The following is a 20,315-nucleotide window of genomic DNA, read 5'->3' as shown; positions in this document are numbered from 1 at the left end:
CAATGGTTTTGCATGTCTTCAGACATCTGTGATCAAAATATTTGCCTGCATATGTTGCACCAAATACCCATCATATAGTGGCTTAGCACTCCATAAGTTATGAGTCAATCAAAATAAAATAAGTTTTTCAAGTGTTCTTTTAGGGAGCCACCAGACAGATCAAATAATGATTCCTTGAGAATGAGGTCCATTTTGCTGCCTACAGTACTAAAAATTTGTGTTTTTGTTTTCAGTGTTACTGCTGAGTTTGGAAAAATGCAAAAAGACTAAGGTAAATTTAAATGTTCCAAAGCTCACACTTCTTAATGATATTCTGGCATTTTTTCTCAAAAGTGGATTCCTTCAAGCTTTTGAGTTGATGCATTTGTTTGGTTAAGTTTTGAAAATGTTATTCTGACATTATTTTTGTAGATTTTTAAAAGTATTTACAAAGTTTCTTTAAAATTAAAATTTAAAAATTTTAGCTCTTTGTGCTACAGTGTACACTTACATCTTGTATGATAACCAACACAGGATATGTAGGCTATTGACCATCTTAAACCTTTATCATTTCATTGTGATAATAACTTTAAAATTTCTCTCTGCTAGTGATATTTAATTATAAAGTGCAATATTGTTTACTGTAATCACTCATCTGTGTAGTAGAACACCAAAACTGCTTCCTCTATTCTCCCTGTGACTTTGTGTGTGTTTACAAATCTCTTTCCATCCTTCATGTCTCTACCATTTCTGGAATCTGGCAACTACAATTCTCTTCTCTACCTTTATGTGTCTAGTGTTTTTAGATTCCTCATATGAATAAAATCATGTGGTATTTGTCTTTCTCCTCCTTGCTTATTTTAATTAACTTTAGAATCTCTAGACTATCCATGTTGCTGAAAATTGCAGGATTCCACAATTTTTAAGGTGAATGCTATTCCATGGGATATATATATAACCCTTTCTCTTTATATCTTCATTTGTTGATGGTCACATATATTGATTCCATACCTTGACTATTGTGAATAGTCTTGCAGTAAACATGGTAGTGTTGATATCTCTTCAACATGTGATTTGTTTTGCTTTGAATAAATACCCAGTAGGAGGTAATATGGTAATATAGTCTAATTTTATTATTTTGAGAATCCTGCTTTCAGGTTTCTGTAGTGCCTATACAAATTAACATTCGAATTAATTGTGTATGACTCTTTCTGTAAGTCCTAACCATTTGTTATTTTTATCTTTTTCATAATATCCCTTCTTACATGACAGAGGTGATATCTCATTTTTAAAAAAGTAGTTGCCAGGTGTTGAAGTAAGATAAGGGAATGCATATGTATGTGGTTATGAAAGGGCAGCATCAGTGGCCCTTGTGCTCATTGAATGGTTCCTTGTTGATTATGATGGTAAATATATCAATACACTTTCATCTTTCTAAACATACATGCACAGAAATAAATACAAGTCATACTATAAAAAATAGGAACAAGTAGATAAATTATATCTGTTTCAAGAAGCTGGTTGTGACATTGTACTATAGTTTGCAAGATATTGTTAAGGGCATCTAGGTACATAACACAGAGTATCTTTACATTTTATTTATTAAGACAGTATGAAAATATAATTTTTAAAATATTTCTAAAAGTTTACATGGAATTCTGTAATTTTCAACAACAAAAGTGGCCCCGGAGATCATTAATATGGATTCTAAATTAGAAGTAAGTTCGAACAAAACAAGATAATTTCCCGAATAAATTAAATTTCATCTCTCATGAGTGATTCAATGAAGTCCACTGTTGGATATGTGCTGCCCACTATTTACAGTATTTAATAGCAAAAAATGCATACAATGTATGATGTTTTAAAATGTGATCAACAAGAAGCTAAAAATATATGTTTATAATAAACTATTTTGGTTTGTGTTTTTTTATTCACTTCACATAAAATTTTGATATAAAATATATAGAAGCAAAAGTAAAAGAAAAATCAAAGAAGAAAAGATATACATAACTGATACCAATTTTATGCCACAAATGTAGAGTCCTAAATAATCAAGCATTGAAATAATTCAGTGGTTTGCTTTAATAATTTATTTTCAGTTCCTTAAAATATTATTAATTTATTATTGACCATTTGAAACCCAGATTTTGTCATAGGTATTAAGGTTTGTTCTTATGTCTCAAGTGAAGTCTCATACATATGCTGCTGAAAATCAATGTTCTTGGTTCTATGGTTTTCACTTAAAGCTTTACTATTGTTTGCTGGATGATTTCCACTTGTCATTAAAATAGTTCTTCCAAATTTCTTTAGAAAGTATGGTTTTATTAGTTAGAAAGTCTCTTATCTCTTGCTGTGCAAAAATAGTTCTATCAGTGATTAAATGGGTACAAAATGTTACTTGTGGCAGGTCTGGTGGCATTTAGTATCTTTTCACGCAGAGCAAATGGGACTGGTGGACTTTCTACTGAATATTACTTCTGGGACTCCTCAAAAAGAAGTCAGGCTGTGTAATCTATACATAGATGTGCTCTTTGGTTTCCTCAGAGAAGCAGAAAAAAATAATTATTTTTCCTTTTGCTGACAAAATTGAATAGGTCCAGATTATTAGCATTAGTCACTTTTACTGTTTTCCTGATTTGTTCTGTGTATATTTTCACACAGATATCTTTTCTTATATTTTTCATTTTGTGTGTTTCATTGATCAAAACGACTCAAAAATTGACTGGAAAACTATTTGCAAGAGGAAAGAAAAACTGAAAAAAAGAGTGGTTTACAAAAATGATATGAACTTACAGGGTAAGAATTTATATGTATATTTTTTACACATCTTCTCTGCCAGTGTATTGTGATATATGATTAGATATTTAGTACTTGTATTTTGGAGAGAAGAAAATAGTAAAAGAAATAGTAATGTTAATAGTGATACTCTACGTTTTATTTTACACTTTAAGAATTTAATGCTTCCTTATCATACACCAATTATTTCATGCTTTAGATTTTACACTCAACAAAATGCTGTGAAAATTACACTCACATGTTATAGTTTTAAAATCATAATTGTTACATATAGGATTGAACAATTCAATAGCTGTGTACATCACCATAGACCTTAGTTGCTTTCAATGATATCACATAGTCTACAAAATTAACTAGTCACAAACAAAAAATGTCAAATAGTGAAAATGTATATGAAATAAAATTAATTTATAATGACAGAAAGGAAAGTAATTTATCCTCTATATTTATCAGAATTTTAAGGTTTTCATTAGTGGAAATCATGGCCACAGTCAAGGCACTGAGCAAGAAGAGATGAACACAGCTGTCTCTAGGAGTTGGAAATGTATATACAATCACTCATGATGTATGTATGCAAAGGATTTAAAATGGCTCAGGCTTATTATGTATTTTGAAATGAGTTAAAAGAAAATGTGATAGTTTTCTCCTAGAATTTGGATCTTGATCAAGTCTACAGTTTTATTACATTGTACAGAAGATAAAATTCTATACAGAAGATAAAATTCTCCAAAAGTACACCAAAATATGCATAAGGAAAATAAAATATTTCATTGATTTCAACATTTGGTTTTCCCTCCTGGATTAAAACTATCTGATGGATAAATTGAGTATTTTAAAAACTAATGTCATTGACACAAGGAAGACTTGTTACATAGACACCTAAAATTTCAAATTGACCCTTACACCTGAAAGATGTAATGTTAGAGTACTGAAATTTCTGGTGATCTTTTAAGAGCAAAAGCATATTTAACAAAGTTTAGGTCACTTCAAGTTGATTTCCTTTAGTTTGTTTTTCTTCTTATATCGGGGTAAATCAATTTAACTTTATCCCCCAGAGCATTTAAGCATTTAAATTCATTCCTTTTCTCTCTCTCTCTCTCTCTCTCTCTCTCTCTCTCTCTCTCTCTCTCTCTCTCTCTCCTCTCTCCTCTCTCCCTCCCTCCCTCACTCCTTCCCTCCCTCTTTGTCTCTCTCTCTTTCTTCTAGGACAGCTTCAGTTGTGTAGCACATAAATCCATATCATAGGTTACTTCTTCAGTTATCCCTAGTAAGGACTTTTTAATGTTCTAAATGTGTAATAGATTCCCTAAACTTTGTCTTCTGATCTTCTACAATTTCTTCTTCCATTTCTACAATTTGTGAGATAGCGTCAGGAAAGTATACAATTGTTGGTGAAATTTTTAAAAAATTTTTCTCACAAAAAAATTTTAGATTACTCCTCTGAGAGGAATGCCCCCTGTCTCACTTTCTCTAAAACTCATTGATCTGGATAATTTGGTGGATGGCTCTTTATTGGATAGACATCACCACACACAATGCCAGTTTTCTCATCCTATTTGCATATCTTAAGCTATTTAAAGTTGTTTGCCAAGATGTGACTCCTGAAAACATTGTGGTAAACATGCAGGTATGAGGGTTTTCACATAGGAATACTGCAAATCTGTTAACACTTCAATTAGTTCACTTGGTTTATTTTTACCAAAGCCTCCAGACCACATTTGTGAGTGTGTGTGTGTGTGTGTGTGTGTGTGTGTGTGTGTCATGCTGAAGATTTAACTCAGGGCTTTAAATGGGTGTTACATGCGCTGCATTTTTAAAAATTTTTAAACTTTGACAGGATCTTGATAATTCACTAAATTGGCCAGACTTGGCTCAAACATTCATATCAGTGAGTTCCAGTAACTTCTCATGCATTTAACTTCTTCTTCCTAAAATCCCACCATTTAAACCCCAAATTCCCCATCTCCTAGCAATTATAATTTTGTTTTACTATGTATTCATCAATGAAATCTTCTGTTGTTAGTGATCTATAATCCAAACATCCTTTAAAAGTCTCTGCATTTACATAACTTCACAATTTGGATTTATATAATCAACACCCTGGGCATTCTATTTCTTTAAGTCCTTACAATTGTAGGGGGGTTTTTTTTGCATTTCTTGTTATTTCCTTGTTTTCACACAATTAGATTTTCTGCATCCATTCTGTTCTGCATGCTACTGTTACTCTTCAGGATGTCGAATAAGCATGCAGAGGTAGAACTAAGCACTCTATTATATCTTGAAGGAGGGTCATTATTAATAGTAATCACAGTGCATTAATTCTTTACAATTTCATTTACTTTGATTGAGCATGTTGAAGATGAAAATGTTTCTGCACTTGGTTCAACTCTACCAGATTCAAGGTCAGGGTTAATTGAACATGTTCTTCAGGTCAATCTCTATCCATTTTGCATCTCTATTTTCTATTTATTCAACACTTATACTTGATTATCATTTCAGGAAGTTACCACTGCTTGATGATTTACATAATCTCTTCATGATCCCAATCTGGACCTTGTTGATGTTGGCTATTCAGAGAAAATTTTAAGAGGTGGTTGAATTCAAAGTAATATATTTTTTTCATCATCCAGATTGTGTACATATATTTGACATAGTCTACCAAAAGAGACTCAATTGGGGCCAGAGATTTAGCTCAGTGGTTCCGCTGCCTGCCTCGCAAGAGCAATGACCCGAGTTCAATCTCCGGTACCAAAAAAAAAAAAAAAAAAAAAAAAGATTCAATTGACAGGAACACCGTACCACCCTAGGTACACGTTTATATATGTTTGTACATGTTTGTATATGTTTGTATAAAGAAAGTATGTTAGGATATGTCAGTTAACCTATTGTTTTAGATATATTAATATTTATGTTCATCCAATCAAGCTTTAACTTGGCTTCTCAAGATTCAGCTGGCTGTTCTAAATTTGTTTCTATAAAAAATAACATCATCTTTCCTAAGGTAAATATGAGAGGAAATAGAAAATTCAATCAATCTAAGTGCCTAAAACACATTACTCAAAAAGCTACAAGTCAAAAAACTAAAAAATGAGAAGAGTTAGATAAATCGATCGACATAATCTTTGATGTGGATGGTACAAAGAAAATACATTGTGTTTATATTGACTTTTTATAATAAGGAAAAACTAGGCCCCTCTCTGTCCTAAAATAATTATTATTCATGTTAATGGGTGAAAAAATGGTGCTAAGCAAGTTATAGCTGGTGAATAATTATTCTTTCCTAGTTTAAAATATTTATTATATCACTTTCTCCATCCCTCCTCTTGTTACATTTCTCTGGCCCATTAACTGTGGTCTTGACAACATAATATTTGTTATATTTGAACAAAAGTTTTAACTGCAATTATTTAATTTATGGCCTTCTTGCTCAAGCCCTCCATCATTAAAATTGTAGGTCTCAGATAATGGATACATTGTTGTCAGTATCTAATTGTTAATTAATATTGACAGGCAGCTAGGTTTAGGAAAATCTAGCAGATTACAGAATATGATGGCCCACTGGAGTTTGATGAGTCCAACATATTACACTAAAACTCAAAAGACCAAGTAGAGCTGGGAGTTACCTCCAAATCAAAAATAAATTAAGTAAAATGTCAATAGTTGTTTTTTGAAGTGTCTGAGAATGTGTGACTGTTTGTTAACGTCTAGTGAAATTTTTATAGCCTTCTGATGGTTCCATCAAGAATTTTCAATAAGGATTTACAAAGTCAATTCAGTCAGCTTAACAATTTGATGTAATCAATTTATATATTACTGATCTTTAAAGTAACCTAAAATGCACAATTAATGTGCCCATAGTTTTGTCAAACTACATTTATATAACATTAGAAAATTAATAAAAAGAGAATACTCATATATAGTAAAGAAGATAATCTCACCCTTAGTTGTAATCAAAGTGATGTAAAAAATTTGATAAAAGAAATAAGAAAAATATCACTAGCAAAGCATTTTTTGTTTTTAAATGTGAGCCATAGATTGAGACACATGTCATCAATTCCTTAATACATTCTTAAGGAGTTAGACATCAAGATAACTTCATTTATCAAGTACAATTTGGTACTTTCAGTTTTATTGAGATAATGGCAATCACTAGAGTTTTAGATAGAATTTATCAATATTTATCGCCTAATCACAGCTTGAAAAGATATTTACAGTTGTAAATCTGAAAATGACTATTTTTCAAAAATTATGACAATTGTTATAATTTCTAGCATGTTTCTTTTCTAGTTTTTATTTTTATTAGTGCATGCTTGTAGCACATAATAATTACAATCACCTTGAGGAGTTGGTGCAGTACAATTCATATCTTAATTTTTTTATGTGCTTTCCCCCTGCCATTTCTGTCCCCCATCTTCATCTCTTGGTCCCCTTCCCTTTTATCAAAGAGCTATATCACTGTTTCTTATTATTGATCTTTTATTTTGTTAATGTATACATTAGGTTTCTCATATAAGAGAAATTATGCAATATTTGAGCTTTTGTTTCATTCATTTCACTTAACCACTTTATTCATATCTTTAATATATGCTAGATATAAGGTCAAAAAGTCACTCCAAATAAACAGAATAAAAAATAACGAATGTAAGGGAAACAAAAAACAAGCAAATTGTAATAATAATGAAAAAATAAATCTTTGGAAATGTTACTAAATGGTCATTAAATGAAAGATTGGCAGTTAACTATACCAAGATTCACAATTCTAATCTCTATCAGCATATAGCATTCAGGACATCTAAAGTTAAAAATGAATGAATTCACAGGAAGCAATAGAAGGCCTATAGGATTACCTGAAACTCACCAGTGTCATGTAACAATAGCCTTCATTTACTATTTATTTTTAAAAATCTATCTCATACTGCTTCCCAATATTGGCTTTGCATTTATTTATTTTACAAGAAACAAAATCCAACAGAGTTCTTATCCAACACCAACTGTTAGAGATAATCATGCTTAAATGCACAACCATAAATGGGGAGTTTTCCAACTCATTATTGATACTGGCTCACATACTGACAAACTGTCATTACACAAGCATATTTAGAGTGCTATTTACATTGAAGTAACATGACACATTTCTGAGCCAAATTCGTGGAAAATACTGAACCAAATCAGAATATCAGACAGACATCAAATCATAAATTTAACTTATATAGCAGGTAGTCTTCATTCACTCTTTCACTTGTTTATTTTATAAGTAATTACAGAGAACCTATTGAGTGCTGATCATTATTCTAGGAAAAGTGATACAGAGCTAAAGTAAAAAGAACTCATGCTTTCATAGGATATTCTTCATTTTCTAATTGGGAAGATAGATTTATTATTTTTATTTATAGCCTATACTAGGCAGATTAAACAATGAAGTAAGTAGAAAAAATACAGGAAGGCTACAGAAGTATTTTGATATTTTGTTTCTGGCTTGACATGTACGGAACTTGAAAATTGTCATTCCATAAGCTGAAAATAAAAAAAAAATCTTTTTAGATTTATTGGACAATTGTGGTCACAAAACATACCACTGTCTCCAAAGGTGAAGTTAGGCAGGCAAATACAGAGAATCACAACTGATCTGAGCAAAAATCCCGAGGCAGAAACCCAAGAGGGAACTAGTAACAGGCTAAGAAAATTTAATTATAATTGACAAACACCTGGAGGTTCAATATAGGCAAGTATGAGAGTTAAAAATTCCAGAGAAGTCAATATCATATATTTCTAAGTTTTATTTTACCTGGTTCTCACTGAATGATCTGAGAAAAACTGCCTGATGCCTCTGGCAGAGGAAGAGGAAAAAGAAAGGCAAGCCTTTGCAATAGGCCAGAGAAATTTGTTCATTTAATAAGATGTACACTCAAGATAAACTACTTTGCCACATTTCACAAATGTATTATTAAATATATAATATATAATATATATAATGTATACATATATCTCCAGTATATTATATAAAGCTTTAAGTTAAATACAACAACACATTCTTAAAGGAAACAGTTTTATGAGAAAGATCAAACTTCAAAACCAGTTAGGTATGGCAGACATTTAGCTGAGTATGTGTGGAGTTGTTTCTTCAACTTCTAGTCTGTTCCACTGATCTTCCAGTCTGTTACTTTGCCAGTACCATGCTGTTTTTATCACAGTGGCTTTGTAGTACAGTTTCAGTTTGGGAATTGTGATACCCCCTGCCATGACCCTCTTGCCTAGAATTGCTTTTGCTATTCTAAGTCTCTCCTGGGTCCAGATGAACTTTTGGATTGTTTTCTCTAGTTCTGTGAAATATGCTGTTGTGAAGTCAATTGGGATTTCATTGAATCTGTATAGCAGTTTTTGGAAGTATGGACATTTTCACTATATTGGGTCTTTCTACCCTGGAACAGGGGATGTCTCTCCATTTTCTTATATCTTATTCAATCTCTTTTTTTCAGAGCATGGTAGTTTGCAATGTAGAGGTATTTTGCTTCCTTCGTTAGATTGATTCCTAGATATTTCATTTTTTGGGGTGCTATTGTAAAATGAATTGTTTCCCTAATTTCTCTCTCAGTGAGTCTGTTATTTGTGTATAAGAAGAGTATTGTTTTTGAGTGTTGACCTTGTATCCAGCTACTCTACTGAATCTGTCAATCAAGTCTAGAAGTCTTTTGGTGGAGTTTTTAAGGTCTTCTATGTAGAGTATCATATCATCTTCAAATATTGACAGTTCAACTTCCTCCTTTTCTATCTTTATTCCTTTTATTTCTTTCTCTTGTCTTATTTCTGTGGCTAATGTTTCCAGAACTATATTGAACAGGAGTGGTGATAGTGGGCATCCTTGTCTTGTTACTGATTTTACCATGAAGGTTTTCCAATTTTGACCATTTAGTATGATGTTGGCTCTTGGTTTTTCATATATAGCCTTTATCAAGTTGAGAAAAAGACCATCTATTCCAATTTTCTGCAAGGTTTTTATCATGAATGGGTGTTGAATTTTGTCAAATGCTTTTTCTGCGTCTATTGAGATGATCATATGGTTTTTGCCCTTGACTCTGTTAATATAGTGTATTACATTTATTGATGTACATATGTTGAACTATCCTTGCATCCCTGGGACTAATCCAACTTGGTCAGGGTGTATGATCTTCTTGATGACCCTCTGTACTCTGTTTGCCAGTATCTTATTGAGGATTTTTGCATCTATGTTCATTAGGGAGATTGGCCTGTAGTTCTCCTTTTGGGTTGGGTCTTTCTCTGGTTTTGGAATCAAAGAAACAGTTGCTTCCAGGAATGAATTTGTAAGTATTTCTTCCCTCTCTATTTCATTCAAGTGTTTAAACAGTAGTGACAATAGTTCTTCTCTAAATGTCTTTTAGAATTCAGCAGTGAAGCCATTAGGCCCTGGACATTTCTTTGTTGGTAAATTTTTAATTACTTTTTCAATTTCACTGATTATAATTGGAGTGTTTAGAATTTTTATATCTTTTCTGTTCAACTTTGGTAATTCACATGTATCTAGAGATCTGTCCATTTCTTCTGTGTTTTTTATTTTATTAGAGTACAGTTTCTCGAAGTAGGTATTGATGATCTTCTGGATTTCTGCTGGATCTGTTGTGAGTTTACCTTTTTCATTCCTAATTGCATGGATTTCAGCCTTTTATTTCCTTTTTTTGATAAGGTTGGCTAAGGGTTTATCAATTTTATTTATTCTTTTGAAATACCATCCCTTTGATATGTTGATTTTTTTGTATCATTCTCTTAGTCTCCATTGCGTTGATTTCTGCTCTGATCTTTATAATTTCCTCTCTTGTGTGAGCTTTGGGTTTGTCATGCTTTTCTTTTTCTAGGAGCTTGAGGTTCTGCATTCTGTTGTTTCTTTGAGCTTGCTCTATTTTCCTAGTGTGGACATTCACTGCTATGAATTTACCTCGTAGAACTTCTTTCATTGTGCCCCATAGATTCCTGTATGTTGTACTGGCATTATCATTTATTTGTAACAACTGTCTAATATCTTCTTTAATTTCCTCTGTGACCCATTGGTTGTTCGGGAGAGTGTTATTAAATTTCCATGTGTTTGTGAATTTCTTGCAGTTTCTTATGATATTGATCTCCCTTTTAATTTCACTATGGTTTGATAATATACATGAGATAACTTAAATTTCTTTGCATTTATGTAAAGATGTTCTATGAGCTAGTATCTGGCCTATTTTGGAGAATGACCCATGTGCAGCTGAAAAGAATGTATATTCTAATTTTGTGGTGTGGAACACTCTGTAGACATCTATTAAGCCCATTTCTTTAAAAGCTTGGTTCAGTTCTAATATTTCATTGTTTATTCTTTGTCTAGATGATCTGTCTATTTGTGATAGTGGGGTATTGATGTCCCCTACTATAATTGTATTAGTGCTTATTGGTATTTCATGTCCCCTAATACTTGTTTTGTATAGTTGGAGGCATTAGTATTGGGGGCATATATATTAGTTTTTCATTTCTTCTTCTTGGATTGTTCCCTTTACAAGGATATAGTGACCTTCTTTGTCTCTCTTAATTAGTTTTGGTTTGAAATTTACTTTATCTGAAAATAAGATAGCTATCCCTGCTTTTTTCCAGGTTCCTCTTGCATGGAGAACTGTTTTCCATCCTTTTACTTTCAGTCTATGAGTTTCTTTTTGAACTAGTTGCATTTCTTGTATACATCATATTGTTGGATTTTTCTTCTTAATTTATTCTTCCAGTCTATTTCTTTTAATTGCTGAATTGAGACCATTAACTTTGATGGTTATAACTGATATATATATATATATATATATATATATATTCTACTCATTGTCATGTTATTTTCCTGTTGTTGGTTCTTTTTTATTTTTTTCCCTCTCCTTTTAATTTCTTGCCTTGTCTGGTGAATTTGCTCTGCTGGGCCTCATGGAGTTGAGAACTTTGTTATCTTTATCTAGGATATTGTTTAGAAGTGTTTGGAGTCCTGGTTTAGTATTCATGAAGTTTGTCAGGTGTTCTTTGTCATGGAAGTATCTTATTTCCTCATCAATTTTGAAAGATTGTTTTGTAGGATACATCAGTCTAGGTTGGAGGGTTTTTTTCTTTTGGGGCTTGAAATACCTCACTCCAGGCTCTCCTTGACTTGAGGATTTGTGTTGAAATATCTGCTGTGATTCTGATGGGTTTTCCTTTGCACGTAATTTGTTTCTTTTCTTTAAAGGCTTGTAGTATTTTGTTCTTCTGTTGGGTTTCTGGGATCTTGATTATTACGTGTCTAGGTGTAGATTTTTTTTGATCATGGCTAGTTGGTGTCCTATATGGCTCACTTATATGTATGTCAAATTCTTTTGCTCTGTTTGGGAAGTTTTCTTCCATTATTTCTGTGAATAGTTTTATGTAATTTGTACTTTCTCATGCTTTTTTCATGGACTCCTATCAGTCTTATATTAATCTTCTTTGCATCATCTAGTAGCTGTTGGATTATTTCTCATGGTCCATTACTATTTTTAAGAGATGGTTATTTTCTTGGTCACTGACCACCATCCTGTCATCTATATCTGATATTCTGTCTTCAGATTGGCTCAGTCTGCTGTGTATGTTTTCAATAGATTTTAATCTCCTGGATATCTGTTTGAGTCTGTTACATGGATTACATTTCTTTCCTATGCTGGGCATTCATGGTTTCCATCATGGTCCTGATCTCATCTATTCTTTTATCTGTTTCTCTATAGTCTCTAATCATGTCTTTCATTCTGCTCACCATTTCTGTAGTTATCTGGGAAATTATTTCTGCCTTGAATTTTTCTTGAGCCTCATTCATCTGTTTTGTTACTTCCTGTGTTATCAGTTCGTGGTGATCAAATGGTTGATTGTCAGATTTTTCCACATAATTTCCCCCAGAATTTCCCTTTGGTGGGGTGGAAGTCTAGGTTTGTGCCTTGCTTAAATGTCTTCTTAATTTTGTTTTTGGTACTGTCCTTGGTTTAATTCCTGGGTTGATACTTCAATATTGCTTATTGTAATTATCTTTGTTGCTTCCATTTAGAACCCTCATGGAATGATTGCTTCTCAGAAGTGTCTTCCAGATATAGCTGGTCTTTAGGTTTTCACTCTCTAATGACTGTGAGGCTATCTAATTTTCATTAAACCAGGAAGGATATCACATTACATCAATCACAACAGCTTAGCCCAAGTGATAAAATCAGCCACACAATAGCATCAAGCACAGCTTAGAAAATGATAATTTGTGGTTGTTATTAATCTATCACCTTTAGCTGTGTGAATTAAATCAAAATCGAGGACCAACCCAACCTATGTTTATAGTGAATAAACTCTTTAATATAGCAAATTTACCCTTCGGGATGGAGACTTAGAAGGAGTTGGGAAGGGATTGACAGGTAGGTAGAACGATAGGGAAAGGTTAGCAGTGAGGCCAGAGGACACAGGAAGATCACACAAACTCTAGGAAACTGTTGAAGACAAGAGGAAAAGACAGAGTGAAAGAACAACGATGAGAACAGAACAACCTGACAGCAACAGGGAGGATAGAAACTGTATTTACTTTGCTTTAAAACTACTGACAATTGAGAGAAGGAAAAAGAGAAGAAAAGAAAAAGAAAGAAGAAATCTGAATTAGGGCCAGAACAAAAAGGGAGATGAAGAACAGTGTGGGACAGCAAGATAATGGGAGAGTGACAGAGAGAAAAAAAAAAGAGAAAAAGGAAAAAAAAGAAAAACAGAGAAAATTTGAAAAGAGTAGAAAAAATACAGCTTAAAAATAAGAGAAAACAATAATTTTGGAAAAACTAAATAAAAAATAAAAATGAAGGGCCTCTTTCAGGGTATGTCTGCTGTCACAATAGACAACGTGGGCAGCAGTATGCAGATATAAGTCAATGAGTCTCAGCAAGTCAGTAGCAGACTCGTGAGATTCAGGCAGATTTCTGGCTGCAAGTCCCAGGTTGAACTCCCTGTCCTCCTGCAGCATTGAACTCTGCAATGTCCTACTGCAGGTTCCAGGTACCCTTCCCCTTAAAATAGTCCAGGTCCTGACGGGAGGTGATCCTTCCAACTAACAAAGTACAGTGGTCTGGTGTGACTTTATTGCAGAGATTCTCTTCACTTTTCCAGTGGGCTTCAATTTTCATCAAGGAGCCTGAGAGAGGCCCTCTTTCTGTTGTTCATGTCTTCTGTATCTTCTGGAGCCAGGACAATGGCATTTACGAACCCCTGTGCCTCTGTAGTGTGGAACCAGGTACCAGAGCAGCAAGGAGGCCAGAGGTGAGCATGAGGGGGTGGAGGGTGGGAGGTGCTGCAGCTAAGCTGGTCGCTGGGTTGTGGGGTGAGGGCGGGACAGAGCCCCTCTCCAAGCAGCTGAGATCCTCACCTTCCACTTGCTGGTCACAGGGAACTAAACATTAAAGATCTTAAAACAATCTAAGAACTTCAGATAACAACAAAAGTTGTAACTAAGGGAAATGCAAATAACAGAAATAAAAACAAAGAGCAGAAGAAACATTTGAATAGTGACTCTCTCTATATATATACTCTCAAATTAATTCCAGGCATGAAACCACATACTCAGTAAGCTCAGACAACACTGAGCAGAATAAATGAGAGGCTGAACAAAACAAACCTCACAAAAAAACAGGAAACAAAATTACAACTAGGAATATGTTAAAACTATATTAAAATCACATATAAGGAATTAACTTGAAAGAAGCTGGTAGAGGGTATGTTTTTATAGAGGAAAATGGTAAGAGTTAAGTATGACTCCTCACAAAAGGTGAAAGCAAGAACAGAATAGAGTGAATACATAAACTGCTCAAAGTGACAGAAGAATAATAAAAACACCAAACTAGAAGTCTCTACCTATCAACTTATCCTCAAGAACTGACGGAGTAATAAAGACTTTCTCAGAAAAATATTGATGAAATTTGTTGCCAGTAGATGTAGCTTGCAAGAAATGTTAAAAGAAACTCTTCCTAAAGAATAAAAACAATACTAATTAGAAATTCAAGCCCACATAAAGAAAGGACGAGCACAAGGGAAAATGACTTAAGTTAAAGTTTTTCAGTATTAGTGTTATTAATTATTCTAACAGAGTATAGTTTGTTCAAAATACAATAGCACTGCTGCTCATGATTATTTATTATATATAAATGAAGTAAATGATGACAATCATTGAGAAATGGGGAGGAGGAATTACAAATACCATATTACTATGACATATTTACCTTGAGAAGTGGCATAATATTATTTGAGTTTAGACTTCAAATAGTTGCAAATGTGTCTTACAAAAATCCAATTGTTTAAAAAAAGAAGTATAATTGCTATGCTAGTAATCAGAGAAAATTAAATTATATATACTGTCTAATTAAAACAACAAAACATGGAAAAAGAGTAGTAGAAAAATAGAAATAAAAAGTCAAATAGAAACAAGTAACAAAATGGTACAAAGTAGTCTTAATATACCAATGATCATTTTAAATGCCAATAATCCATCTATATCAATGCAAAGACATTGATTATCAATGAAGAATTAAAAACAAGAATCAGCTAAGTGGTTTCTATAAGAAATTCATTTTACATATAAGGATATATGGACAAAAGAGATGGAGAGAGAGATATTAACATCATAAAAGAAAGTTGAATCCATTTAAGACAGAAGAGATTTCATAGAAAGCAAGTTATCAGGGATAAGTAGAGGCAATGGATAATGACAGTGAGGAGATTTTCCAAGAAAGCACAATAATTCTAGCCAAAGAACATTAAAATACACAAGGCAAAACAGATAGAAAGTCAAGGAGAATTGTATTACATTACTATTATAATTGAAGTGTTTGAATCTCATCTATTAGAAATAATCAGATCCATCAGGCAGAAAATCACTAAGATCTTATACCAAGTGAATAGTTCTATCAAACAACTAAATATAATTAGAATTTATAGACTATAAGCAGTAGAGTACCTATTCTTCTCAAGCTTCACATAGAAAACTCACCCATGTAGGCAACATTGTGTGTCATAAAATACATCTTAAACAATTTTAAATAGATAGACATCATAAAGTATTCTTTCAACTTAGAACACACTTAAATTAGATATCAGTAATTGTGAGATAGCTGCAAAATCTGAGTATATAGAGATTAACACTACCTTTCTCAAGAAATCAAAGAAGAATCCTCAGATGAAGTTTAAAAATTTTTGAAATTAAATTAAAATAAATATACAACTTAATACCTGTGATTAAATGAAATCAATGTTAAAGGAATCTATACTACTGAATGAATATATTAAAACAAAATATAGATCTCCTAGGGCCTCAGACCTGGAGATCAGGCAGTGCTGCAGGCAGCTCGGGAGAAGCCCGGGAAGATGGCGGCCTCCTGGAGGCTAGGCTGTGACCTATCTCTGCTGCGGTATCTCTTTGGCTTCATCCACCTGCGAATCTTAAGGCTGGCTAATGTTGTTGGCTTCTCTGTCTGCCGTGGATCTAGCTGGAGATGGTTTCACAGCATACAGGGGCTACGGGTTGATCCTATTAAGATACTAATGCCATCACTGCCTCCTACGATGGAAGAAGGAAACATTGTGAGATGGCTGAAAAAGAAAGGTGAACCTGTGTGCGCCAGAGATGCATTGTGTGAAATTGAGACTGACAAAGCTGTGGTTACCTTAGATGCAAGTGATGATGGCATCTTGGCCAAAATCGTGAAGAAGGAACTAAAAATATTCGACTAGGTTCACTGATTGGTTTGATGGTTGAATAAGGAAAAGATTGGAAGCATGTTGAAATTCCCAAAGATGTAGGTCCTCCACCACCAGTTTCAAAACCATCAGTGCCTGGCCTCTCACCAGAACCACAAACTTCCCTATCTGTGCAGAAAGGACATACACCGGGTACATTGCAGTTCCGTTTAAATCCAGCTGCGTGCAATATTCTGGAGAAAAATGCGCTGGATGCCAGCCAGGGCACAGCCACCGGCCCTCGGAGGATATTCACTAAAGAAGATGCCCTCACCCTGGTCAAATTGAAACAGACAGGCAAGATTATTGAATCCAGACCAGCCCCAGCTCTTCCCTCCACTCCCACAGCATCCGTAGTCCCACAGGTCACCTCTGGGCCATCTTATCCGCTTTCAATGATCCCACCAGTATCGACTCTTGGCCAACCTAATGCTGAGGGGACATTCACTGAAATCCCTGCCAGCAATATTCGAAGACTTATTGCCAAGAGGTTAACTGAATCTAAAAGTGCTATACCTCACGCATATGCTACAGTTAACTGTGACGTTCGTGCAGTTTTAAAAGTTAGACAAGACCTGGTCAGAGATGACATTAAAGTGTCAGTAAATGATTTTATCATCAATGCAGCAGCTGTTACTCTTAAACAAATGCCAGGTGTTAATGTAAACTTGGATGGACAGGGCCCGAAGCAAATGCCCTCTACCGACATTTCAGTGGCTGTGACAACAGATAAAGGTTTAATTACACCAATCATAAAAGCTGCTGCTGGTAAGGGTATAAGGAAATTGCTGACTCTGTAAAGACTCTATCAAAGAAAGCAAGAGGTGGAAAATTGTTACCTGAAGAATACCAAGGAAGATCCTTTAGTATTTCCAACTTGGGGATGTTTGGCATCAATGAATTCACTGCGGTGATCAAACCTCCCCAGGCCTGCATTTTGCCTGTTGGGAGATTAAGCCCTGTGCTGAAACTCACTGAGGATGAAGAGGGGAACCCCAGACTGCAGCAGCGCCAGCTCATAAGAGTCACCATGTCAAGCGAAAGGCAAGTGGTCAATGAGGAACTGGCGACCAAATTTCTTGAAAGTTTTAAAGCAAACCTAGAAAATCCTGTCCGACTTGCTTAGTTTTCAGAGACAAGAAGTTAACTGAATACTTATTACCAAGAAACACTGTATCAGAAAACAATTGAGTATTTAAGTATGAAGTGAATGAAATGTTTATTTATTTAAAGTGAAAGCATTTGACTCAAGCTGTCTTCATTTTCAACTTGGGTTTATTGTAGGAATAAATGATGATTATACTATAGTAAAGGAAAGAAAACATTTGGTTAGATCCATTTTTTAACGTCTAGTGCTGTACAAAATGTTTATTAAACTAGATGTAAATCAAATTATACGTTTTGCTCATTTGAGCATTTTAGAATATTTGAGAATGTATTGTAAAATCAAATCATTGATAGAACTCTACCTTGATTGTGTTAAAGGTAGAAGTGGTCTTCAAAGATACACCTGTAAATTAGTGAGAACTCTTTTTTATAAGTACTGATCTAGGTATACTTGAACAACTTAATATGTACAGAAGTTTATTCTGGATGATAAGGATTACATTGTTTCAGGGGTTAAAGCCACACTATTAAATTTTTATGTATATAAATCCATATATGTTCTAGCCATATAAGTTTCTATCAGTCTTATTTTTCACTTCTGTAGCACTGTGACTTTCCAGAGAAAAATATAAAAACAAATAAAAATGAAGTAAGAGAGACCAAAAAAATTTTTTTAAATAAAGATCTAAATCATATTGCCTGATTTTAAACTTTAGGAAATAAAAAATATGGCTCAACTAGAGACGCAAATTAAATGTAAAAGATAAAAATTATAGAGCAAGATAATGAAATTTTCAGAAAAGAAATATACTGAGAAACTCAGTGGAACCAAACTGCTGTTCATATAAAAGATCTATGACATTGATAAAATTATGACATTTTAAGAAAATAAAAGTTGAAAATCTAAATTACTAGTATCAGAAATGAAATGGGGCACACCTACAGGCCAAACTCCTTAATCAGCACAGATGCAAAAATCCTCAAAAAGATACTGACAAACAGAATGCAGCAAATCATCCAAAAAAAAAAAAATACACCATGACCATGTAGGATTCATTCAAAGAATGAAAAGATGGGTCAACATAGGCAAATCAATAAATGTAATATACAACATGAACAGAAGCAAGGAAAAATTACATGATCATCACAATAGATGCACAAAAAGTATTTGACAAAATCTATCATCCATTCATCATGAAAACAGAAGAAATAGGAATAGGAAGTCTTTTCTTCAAATTGATAAAAGCCTGCTATGACAAACCAATGGCTAACATCATAGTAAATGGAGAGAAGCTGAAAGCTTTCTCTCTAAAATCAGGAACATGACAAGGATGTTCTTTATCACCACTTCTGTATAATACAATTCTCCAAATATTATCTAGAGCAATAAGACAAGAGAAAAAAACAAAAAGGAATATGGATAGGGAAGGAAGGTGCTATCATTATTTGATGATGACATGTTCCTCCACATAAAAGACCCAAAAAACTCTACCAAAAGACTCCTGGAACTAATGTTCAAATTTGGCAATGTAGCAGGACACAAAGTCAACACTCAACAATCAAAATATCACTCCTGTATGCCTATAACAAATTTACAGAGAAATAAATTGAGGAAAAAATATCTTCTACAATGGCATCAATAAAAATGAAATACTTAGGACTTAATCTAATCAACTAAATAAAAGACCTCTATAATGAAAACTATAGTACCCTGAAAAAGGAGATTGAAGATGTCAGAAAATGGAAAGATATCCAGTGTTCCTGGATAAGCAGAACCAATGGAGTCAGATGGCTATACTTTGAAAACTGTTGTATTGACTTAATGCAATCATAGTTAAAATAGAATAACCTTCCTTTCAGAACTGGAGAAAGAAATCCTAAAATTTATATGGAGCCAGTAGAGAGCTAGAATAGCTAAAGCAATTCTGGGCCACAAGGGGAAGACAGGGTCATCACAATCCCATACTTCAAATTATACTATAAATCTACAGTGATAAAAACAGCATGGTACTGGCAAAACAAAAACAAAAATAAAAACAAAAACACTCTTTTATCAATGGAACAAAATAAAAGATACAGAAACAGCTCCAAGTACACTCAGCTACATTATCTTTGACAAAGGGGCCAAACACCTTCTCTGGAGGAAAGCTAGCCTCTTTTCGGTGCTGGGAAAACTGGGTTTACACATGCTGAAAGTTAAAACTAGACCCATATCTCCTACCATGCACTAAACTAAAATCAAAATATATCAAAGAGCTAAAGATTAGAACAGAAACACTTAATCTGCAGGAATGCAAAATAGGTAAAACTTGAAGAAATAGGTGTAGGCAAGGACTTTCTGAATAAAATCTCAGTTGCACAAGAAATAATACCAACAGTAAACAAAAGGGATCGCGTCAAATTAAACAGCTTCTGCACAGCAAAGGAAACCATGAACAGAATGAAGAGACAACATACAGAATGAGGAAATTTTGCCAGCTACTCCTCAGGCAAAGGAATGATATCTAGAATATATAAAGAACACAAAAATAAGCCCCTCGAATTTAAAGACTCAATTAAAAATTGGTATCTGAAATGAATAGACACTTCTCAGGTGAATAAATACATATGGACAGTAAGTATAAGAAAAACTGTTCAACATTGGAGGCCATTTGAAAAATACAAAT

The 20,315-nt window shown here is 33.6% G+C and overlaps 1 pseudogene; it reads left to right on the top strand.

Moving 5' to 3' along the window:
• The first annotated feature begins 16,146 nt into the window (after nt 1-16,146).
• On the top strand, nt 16,147-17,668 carry LOC101719194 (pyruvate dehydrogenase protein X component, mitochondrial pseudogene; annotated as a pseudogene).
• Nucleotides 17,669-20,315: the final 2,647 nt, after the last annotated feature.

The sequence above is a fragment of the Heterocephalus glaber genome, unplaced genomic scaffold (genome assembly GCF_053883595.1).
Source record: "Heterocephalus glaber isolate CG9 unplaced genomic scaffold, H.glaber_assembly_v1.0 deba00001729, whole genome shotgun sequence".
NCBI classification, from domain to species: Eukaryota; Metazoa; Chordata; class Mammalia; order Rodentia; family Bathyergidae; genus Heterocephalus; species Heterocephalus glaber.
Note: the sequence above shows the minus strand (reverse complement) of the source record. Positions and strands in the feature narration are given on the sequence as shown.